This window comes from Nerophis lumbriciformis, linkage group LG26, assembly GCF_033978685.3.
Source record: "Nerophis lumbriciformis linkage group LG26, RoL_Nlum_v2.1, whole genome shotgun sequence".
NCBI classification, from domain to species: Eukaryota; Metazoa; Chordata; class Actinopteri; order Syngnathiformes; family Syngnathidae; genus Nerophis; species Nerophis lumbriciformis.
Window position 1 is genome coordinate 24,767,501 of NC_084573.2, and position 7,500 is coordinate 24,775,000.

General features: G+C 33.9%; 1 protein-coding gene across 4 annotated transcripts in view; it reads left to right on the forward strand.

Annotated features, from left to right (window-relative positions):
- Window positions 1-7,500, forward strand: part of sipa1l1 (signal-induced proliferation-associated 1 like 1) — a 209,495-nt gene that overhangs the window by 195,688 nt on the left and 6,307 nt on the right. For 3 of the 4 annotated variants that reach the window (XM_061987120.2, XM_072916278.1, XM_072916280.1), the window contains one exon: window positions 1-948. This exon is cut by the window's left edge. The exons of the other annotated variant lie outside the window; for it this stretch is intronic. The gene's annotated coding sequence lies outside the window, so the exon portion shown is untranslated. Of the gene's footprint in view, window positions 949-7,500 lie in introns of those variants that run through there. 4 annotated transcript variants of the gene reach the window in all.

The following is a 7,500-nucleotide window of genomic DNA, read 5'->3' on the forward strand; positions in this document are numbered from 1 at the left end:
TGGGTAGGTTTACAAGGTGGATGGAACTAATATATAATAGGCCTGGAACTAATATATAATAGGCCAGGGGTGTTTTAGTGAACATTGAAAGTCCCGGGCACCCAAAACGGTCTCAGTCACTAAAATGTTAAAAATAAGTTTTATATTAATATTTTTTTTACTTTCAACACCTAAATTTCTATTGATCAACTCCAGATCTAGCCGTCACCATAAAGTATTTTTATAAATGTTTTATGCCCTTTTTGTTTGGGCAAAAACACAAAATATGCATTATTTTCCCCAAAATATTTTTTGTAATTTGAACCTTAAGTAGGAAAATAATTCATAACATTGCTTTTGGTCATTATTATTTTTTCAACAATTGCGGTTTTTAAAAAATTAGCCTAAAGTTTTTGGGGATCCAAATGGCCCCCACTAACAAGTGTTAAAAAAATAAGTAATATATTAATCTTTTTTTAAACTTTCAACACTTAAATATCTATTGATCAACTTTAGATCTAACGTCACCATAAAGTTATTTTTTTAATGTTTTATGCCCTTTTTCTTTTGTGTAAGAAAACAGTTTTTTTTATAGCAAAAACACAAAATATGCAATATTTTCCACAAAACATTTTTCAAAATAAATAATATAATATTTCATGCAATGTATTTTGAGCCTTAAATAGGCACTAAATGTTCAAAATAAGTTGTATTTTAACAAATAATTTTTACTTTTAATACTCTACATCAACTTCAAATCCATCATCGATTTTAAGTTTATTATTTTTTCAGCAATAGACTGTTTCAAAGTTAAAAAAAAACTGCCGACATGGCAGCTTTGTGTTACTTATTAATGTCAATATTGCAACATTTTCTCGTTACAGTTCACCCGTTTGCTCTTTTATTTTATTCCACTTCTTGTAGTAGTATTTTCAGAATGTGCCGGAGGACGTTCTACGGACACCTCTGTGATCGGCTCAAAACATGCAACTTCAAATATTTTCAAAATTTGGATTTTCTTTTTTAAGATAATTATGGCTTACAGCTTGTGAAAACCCTCAAATGGATAATTTCAGAAAATGTTGGGTTTTTTTTTTTTTCAAAAACTGTAAAGCAGTGGTTTTCAAACATTTTTCACTCAAAAAAACCTTACTCTCCAAGTACCACCATAATGACCAATATTACAACACAGTAGCATTGTAGGCCTTAGTATTCAGTAAAAACAAGGCCAAGGTTTTATTTACCAAGTATATTTAGTATTTTTGGCTTTGTTTGAATGTAGGAAATTAAAACACTGTACTAAATGAAGCCCGCGTACCACAGCTGGAAAATCACTACTGTAAACCATGATCATCAAAATTATAACAAATAAAAGCTGGAAGTATTTCATTTTACATGTAATGAATTTATATCTCATTAGAGGTCAAATTGCTGCCATAAATGGACTTTTACCCAATATTCTACATTTTTGAGTTTCACGTGTACACTAGGTGGCGGTAAAAGCACATACTCTGAGCTCAATGTCAGATTACTGTTTTATTTCATTATAACTAATAATAGTAATAAGTAATCATGAATACAAAAAGAAACACCTCCAAAGGCGTCCTTATTGTCGTCCAGAAGTTGGAGACATTCTCTGTGTATGTTTTACACTTGAAAAGTCTTTGTCTGTCTTCAACATTCATTTATATTCCAGCACTTTTACCCCCTGCACATTTAAGCGCATTTGAGAGCCATCTAATGCGCAAATTTTTGTTGGTATCATCACACTTCAACATCTCTAACATGTAAATGTTGCTCGGACAGCATTGTAAATAATAGTATGTTCCGGATAAACAAAGGTGAGATAAATCTAATAAATACTGGACATGTAAACGAGGAAAGTGTGTTGCTCAATGTTTATAGAATACATTACCCAGAAGGCTTAGCATTGCAGACAGGAAACAAGCTACGAGCTATCAATAGTTGATAAATTGTTGTCAAATAATGTTGTTGTTCCTGCTTCGGCTAAATTAGACCGTTGACATGTGCTCCGAAACAAATTTAATGACGAATATGGCGGCAATTGGCCAAAATGTGCGGGGAATTTGCCAGTTTTGAACAAAGTAGCGAGGCTGTGCGTAATTTGCGGGCATTGGCCCAAATCGGCGCGACGGGAACACTGCCAATTCCTGGAGGGACTGTATTTTGTTGTACTTTGTGGTGCTCCAGCCTGCTGTTGTGTTGCTTTCAGCGCCCACTAGTGGTTATTTAATGTTGGTTAGGAACACTTGGTATGGTGGGTCGACGTATGCCAGCTTTTAGACAATCACAGGTGGATTAGTTTTGCCTAAAAGGAGCTTATCGTTTCACTTCTATACTTAATCCCTCAGGTCGGTGAACATGAGGACGCGCTGAGAAATTCCAAGATTATCTAACTAAATTTATCTTTGAATACAAAAAAAAAAGTATATATATATATTGCGTGTGTGTGAGGTCATAGCGTGAATGTACATCAGTCTATCCAGCTGTGCCTAGTCACTGTGGTCATTTCCTCCAGGGGCCAACGTGCCTTTGAGACAGCACCTGGGCAACACATGAAAGTGAAACCTTCTCTCCATCGCACACAAACACGCAGGCAAAAGAATATCTCATAATAATCACAATGGTTGGAGGGTGCCAGGCAGGATACATTATGGTTGTCTACGGACATACAATTGTGTCATCAAATGATCTGTAATATTTTCCTCTTGCAACACAAAAACACTGTCGTGCTGCACCTTTTAATTGTGGCAAACCGCGAATAATCCCCGTTTTCTGTACCAATTAACCACAATTTAATTATCTTTATTTTATTAATTTTTTTTACATATGAAGAATCGATTGCAGGATGCATTGTTTGTACCTGACGTGTAATATGAGATTTTCAACAGCAGGTCTCGTCAAAGCGTCTCACTGCTGGGAGATGGAAAGGGATTTGACTTGTCAGACAGCGCCCTCTGCTGGACTCAAAAAGTAGCTGCAGAACCTTTTTGAAAGGGCAAATAAGAAAAATAAATACTTAAATGTGTCCTTAATTCATTATAGTTGGAATTAAAAAAAAAAAAAAAGGTTTTAATTTGTCATTCATGTATTGCAAGAGTAGATTTAATTGACTGATTTAATTTAATTTATAATTTTATTACTTCAGGCCTTAAATATTTCTATATTTAATTATTTCATGATTGAGGTATTTCATGATTTAATTATTTCAGAATGTAACTGTTTCAATACATAATTATTTTTAAAATGTAATTATTTCATTAATGAATTATTCAATTATTTATTTCATTATTAAATTTATTATTTCAATATGTATTTCATGATTTAATTATTTCACGATTCCAATATATCATGGTTTAATTATTTAATTAATGATTTGATTTAATTATTCCATGACTAAATTGTCATGATTTAATTATTTTAATAAGTATTTCATGAATTAATTATTTCACGATTCAATTATATCATGATTTCATGATTTAATAAATGTTTTTATTTAAATATTATTTAATAATTAAATAAACCATGAAATATTTAAATAATATATTTGATTAAATCACAAAATAAATTATGAAATAAATAAATGAGTAAATTAATTAATGTCGTTTTACAATAAATACATTGACACATTTAATAACATATGTATTTAATTCCAATTCTAATTAATGACATATTTAAATAATTGTTTAAATATTTATTTAAAAAATTCCCCAGTTGATAGTTCCATCAAACAATCAAAAAACAATTTCCAACTCATAGCAGAGAAAACAAACGGTGAATAACTGGGCAATGATCTCGTAGTATCTTTTTACTCCACTAGGTGTCAGTCTGCAACGTAAATATTCCGGCATGTCATCACTCACAAACACAGTTCTTTTTTATGCATGTTATCATTTAGTCAGAAAAACGCACAAAATTACTTGCACAACAGCGACAAAAAAAAATAGTATTTGTCAGAATTTGTCATATTTTCCTCAAAGAATTCACGACTTCTGTGCATAAAAAACATTTTTGCCATGATTTCTGTCAATAACATGAATAAATAAGACATAAAGTACACAACCTCCATTTCTACTTCTGTAACATTTTACATTTTGTCCAAAATCGTACTAAATTAGCTCCTTTGCTTGCTAACTCGGCCAACAGTTGAACCACGTTTTTTTGTTTTTTAAAGCATCTCTTCGGCGCACTGGTGTCTGTGTGAGTGACGGGTAGAAAAGCTCTGACTCGCTTGGGAAGAAGTCCGTCTAAATATGAGATTTTTGTCAGGAAAAAAAAAATACCGTCTTACATTCGGGTGATTGCGGTATTTCCCTTCACACACGCGCCAGCGTTACGAGCAGGTAGCATCGACGCTAGTGGCGCACGCTGACCACCATAACATTCCAACACGTTCCGAATGTCGACTCTTTGATGTTTACGCCACAAAAGGTTCTGTTTTAAGAATCGCGACATGAATCTAAGTGTTGATTTGCCAATGAGGTTGTACATTTCCATTTAGTTTGCCTTCTTATTCTGTGGTCATGTGAAACACTTCCAAAAAAAAAAAAAAAGACCCCCGTCAGATTGTGACTGAATTGTGAATATAGATAATAATCCCTATTTTGTTGTACATGCAAAGTGCTCCAGATTTTGTAACATACCTGAAAACATGTCTGACCCACGTCAAATGTTGTCTCCTCACTCCTTCCACTTTATCCAGTATTGTTTATTTTCATTTTGTAAGAAACCTTTGCACTTTTTTTTTTTTTTTTGTCAAACTAATGGAGTTTACATATTTTGGATGACGGCGTGACAACGAGCCGTGCGTTCCGCGCAAACCTGATAGTCGTTTTTCACGTCGTTGCAGTTTCCGTCCAACAGAGGGAGGTGCTCGCCTTTTCCAAACTTGGAAAACAAAAATCTTATTTTTAGTCCCCACCCCTCAAAAAAAAAAAAAAAAAAAAAAAAAAAAGAGATCATAGCAGGTGTGAGATAGTTCACAATGAAGTGACGCTCTATTTGGACGTTTTTAACCAGCCGTGATGTGTGACGTAACCATGACAACCGTGGAACTTTACACAGAACTGAAGCTGTTTTGTCTATTTGGTTTATGTGAAATGTAAAGGTCTGAAAAAGACATTTGCAGTGATTACAGTTTCTGAAATAAATAATTCCATCATGAGTTTGTGCCGCTTCTTTATTTTCTGTATGTGCATATTTAATATACCATATTTTTTGGACTATAAAGCACACTTAAAGTAATTTCATCTTCTCAAAAATTGACAGTATGCCTTATAACCCGGTGTGTCTTATGTATGTTCTAATCCTTGTTGGGCTTACCGACCTTGAAGCGATTTAATGTGGTACATGGTGTAATATGTGTGAATAGTAAATGGCAGTAACACATATGAGAGTGGACTGCAGGTTGATGCCTGTTCAATAGATGACTGTAAGCAAGCAACACCAAAACTTTAGATTTTCCATTGGGAATATAGAACATCACAATTATTACGACTTTGCTAAGCTACGAAACCACACCCCTTGATGGAACGCCAAGCATGAGGGCTACCATAGTCAGACGTACTGTGCTTCAGCATACGAGTATTATTATGATGTGTGTATAAGGAGCCCAAAATGGCATCTATTAGGAGACATTATCTGCCGTTTTGTGTCGTAATATTATGCAAAACCAACTTTTCTTACCTATTGGTACCTGCTGATGTGAATTTGGGATCTGCATAAGTTCTGAAAATTTGCGCAAGTCCGCCATTGTAGTCCGCGCCGTAGTCAATAAGGTTGTTTTTTTCCCTCAATCCTCTTGTTATGGTTTATTCATCCCCCGCTGTTGCCATTTCTGATACTAAGTAGCGTACAGTTCGAACTTATATCCGTCAGTAGACTCGCTATGGAAGTGCTAAAAACTACCGGTACAACTAAGATGACGGGGAGAAGACGCTGTCGAAGTGGAGGCACATAAATAAAACCGCCCACAAAACGGTGCATCCTGTAGAGAATGTCAGAAAGCGGCTTGAAGATGGTCTGTAAAACATCATCCATGCAACATTTAGACCAAAGAACAACCATTACATGTTATTTAGACCACAGGGAAGTGTTTTATATGTAGAAAAAAAACTAATCAGAATATGACCCCTTTAATGCGCCTTGTAATCCGGTGCGCCCTATGGTCCAAAAAATACGGTTAGCACTGTCATTTGTTTCTCTTATGTCTGACTGCTCTACAAAGTCACATGTTATGTTCTTCTACTGGGTTTTTTAGGCGCTGTGTGTTTTTGTGCATCACTCAAGAGCCTTGCAACAGTTTTTCACTGGCCTTCTGTGAGCAATCAGTTGAGTTTTTAATTAGGACTACACATTGTTACTGGCACTGATGGGAAAACTTCAAGTGTTCTTCAGTTGCTGAAAAATCCAGCTCGTTATGCAATGAAAACACTCAGCTCAATATTATTTTATATATATATATATATATATATATATATATATATATATATATATATATATATATATATATATATATATATATATATATATATATATAAAAGAAGATAAATCTGTGTATTGTTTGAAACCACCATTAAAAAAAAGAGTAAGTATTAGTGGGTTTTTTATGATTCATATTTTAAAGATATATATATATATGTGTGTGTGTGTGTGTGTGTGTGTGTGTGTGTGTGTGTGTGTGTGTGTGTGTGTGTGTGTGTGTGTGTGTGTGTGTGTGTGTGTGTGTGTGTGTGTGTGTGTGTGTGTGTGTGTATGTATGTATGTATATAGATACATACATACATACATATATATATATATATATATATATACGTATATATATATACGTATATATATATATGTATATGTATATATATATACGTGTATATATATATACGTATATGTATATATATATATACGTGTATATATATATATATACGTATATATATATATATATATATATATACACATATATACACATATATATATATATACATATATACATATATATGTATCAGTGACGTGCGGCCACTGGAGGCAGGTGAGGCAGGGCCTCACCTGCCATCATGGAAAGAAAAAAAATGTAAAAAGAAAAAAAATAATTAAATTGTTATATGTATTCAGGGATTATACTATAAAGTTATTTTCCATTTAACTTCACCAGTTTTAGATTATTTTTATTCAAAATCGCTGAATTTTCACATTTGCCGTTCAAATACTGAGAAGAGACGGTGCGGTGATCAGCAGCCATTTGAGGCACGTCACTCAATTGTGCCTCAACATGGATTGCGGACCCGGCTAACTGCTGGCCTGCTGTGCAGTGAGACTGTATTGCTTTATGAATTATATTATACATTTCCATAGTTTAGTTAGCTGAGGTATATAATGTACAGTGTATTTTGTCAACAACTGTATGTGTGTAACGTATTTCTTGTGCTGAGCGATCATAAAACTGCTGCGAAGAAGTGTGAGGCTTGCAGTAATCCCGCCTCCTGGTGCCGGTTAATGCACCTGCGCCGC